Below are 2,579 nucleotides of genomic sequence, written 5' to 3' on the forward strand. Positions count from 1 at the left end.
GGCGCCAACGAGTTAACATCAACAACAATAATTCTAATATCAACTAAAACAATAATATTAATGATAATAGGAACAAAATTATTGACTTCCTTTAGGCCTAAAAACGCCCTTATATCCTCCCATTTTCGCCCAAACTTCCCCAAAATAGCAGAACAGGTAATCCTAAACAGATCCACCTCCTAGTTCCTATTTCTTTTGCTCTGCACCATTGGACCAGCACTGTTATCCAGATTACTATTATTATAGATCATGAGTGAGTGAGTGAGATAGATAGATAGACAGATAGATATATATATAGAGAGAGGGGAGAGAGAGAGAGAGAGAGAGAGAGAGAGAGAGAGAGAGAGAGAGAGAGAGAGAGAGAGAGAGAGAGAGAGAGAGAGAGAGAGAGAGAGAGAGAGAGAGAGAGAGAGAATGAGAGATTATTATCAATATTATCAACATTGACATTAATTTTATCATAACTGTCAATTTTGTTAATTAGTTTAATCATTATTTTTATCATTACCATGACTACCAATACCACTATTAGTATCCTTATTCTAATTACCATCATTATTATTAATTACATTAATAGCAACATTACTTTTATTACTATCATCATTATGTGTCTGTATGTATGTATGTATGCATATATGTATGTATGTGTATACATATGTATGTATATATATGTATGTATGTATATATATGTATGTGTATATATATGTATGCATATATGTATGTATGCATATATGTATGTATGCATATATGTATGTATTCGTTTATGTATGTTTGCATATGTGTATGTATTCGTTTATGTATGTTTGCATATATGTACATGTATATGTATGCATATATGTATGTATGTATGTATATATGTAGGTCTATCTATATGTATGTATGTATGTATGTATATATGTAGGTCTATCTATATGTATGTATGTATGTATATATGTAGGTCTATCTATATGTATGTATGCATCTATAGACCTTCATCACTCGCCACGCAGCATCCGGCCGCAGCATCCAATCTGGAGCATCTCAAGTGCCGTTGTGAACCTCTCTGTTTACCCTCCTTTAGGAAAGCGCAGGCAGCTTCCGAATACGGCAAACCCACTGCTTTTTATTCGATACAAGTACGGCACAATACCCTATACGGCTGAATAATATCGTGTTCCCATAAAGTCCAAAATCTCATAACATCCTATTAGAGAGATCGAGCGAGTGAGTGGGAGGAAGGGAAGGAGGGAGGTAGGGATAGATAGATAGATAGAGAGAGAGAGAGAGAGGGAGAGAGAAAGAAAGTAGAAAAGGTATTAAAAAGGAATAATATCTTCACTGAGATCTAACTGAATGTTTTAGATTATATCATCGCCAGAAAAAAACTCCAGTATTCATATCTCTTCTACATCTGTCGCAATGAACACTGTTAAGAGAGAGGGAGAGGGAGAGAGGGAAAGAGGGAGGGAGAGGGAGAGAGAGACAGAGAGAGAGAGAGAGAGAGAGAGAGAGAGAGAGAGAGAGAGAGAGAGAGAAAGAGAGAGAGAGAGAGAGAGAGAGAGAGAGAGAGAGAGAGAGAGAGAGAGAGAGAGAGAGAGAGAGAGAGAGAGAGAGAGAGAGAGAGAGAGAGAGAAAGTGAGCTAGAGAATGAGAATCAGACAGACAGACAGATTTAGATAAAAAAAAAGTGTTTTTACAAAACCTTTCTATGAATCTAGACATCCATCTGCGTATCTACCCACCTGCTGCGCATTACCATACAACCAGTGAATATATTAATTGCAGGCTGGATAACCCCTTAGCCCGCTAGCCCTAACTCAAGCCTCTCCCCTTGCAATTCCTCCCTAAAGATAGCCCTCGACTCAAGGACTTACCGAGCGTATTGCGATGAAACACGGGGAGTGGGGGGGGGGGGGGGGATACGTGTTTTTTTTTACCCATGTGTTTGTGAGTGAGTGCATGTGTGTGTGGGTGTGTGTGCGCGCGCGTGTCTGTGATGTCATACTTCTCACTCCCTGTCTGATTTGGGCTTTTCTATTATACCTATTCCCCCATTTGCCACCTATCTATCCGTTCAGTTATCTATCATTCTATTGGTTAACATGTCTGTTTATCCCCATGTCATTTACTATCTATCAATCCATCTATTTACCCATCTGTAACTATCATTTCTTCTGTCTCCTCTTTTTGGTTTTCCTCTCTCCTGCTGGTTCTCCTCTCTACTGATTAGGTTCCATTTTATTGTTTTCCTTCCATATTTTCTTAGTTTTATCATGTTATTTGCCTTTGTCTGATTTATTCCTTATCGATTTTTATTAACACTGCTTTAGTCTCTTCTTTGTCTCTAATTATCATGACTTTTGGAATCATTCCATGTATATTCATATTTATATTTAATCTTTTTCTTTTATCTATTCAGTCTTTTATTTTCATTCTATTTTATCTTATCTATTTCTTTATCTACTCCCTTTCTCCTCGTTTCCGTCTCGCATCGGGAAGTCCTCGTATTGTCCCGTTTTTCCGTCCTTTCTCTCTCCTCTCCTCCTTCTTATTACGTCTTCCACTTTTATCCATTTTCTTTTGTTTCTTCCCTCCTCCTT

Source organism: Penaeus vannamei, chromosome 16 (genome assembly GCF_042767895.1).
Source record: "Penaeus vannamei isolate JL-2024 chromosome 16, ASM4276789v1, whole genome shotgun sequence".
Classification (NCBI taxonomy): Eukaryota; Metazoa; Arthropoda; class Malacostraca; order Decapoda; family Penaeidae; genus Penaeus; species Penaeus vannamei.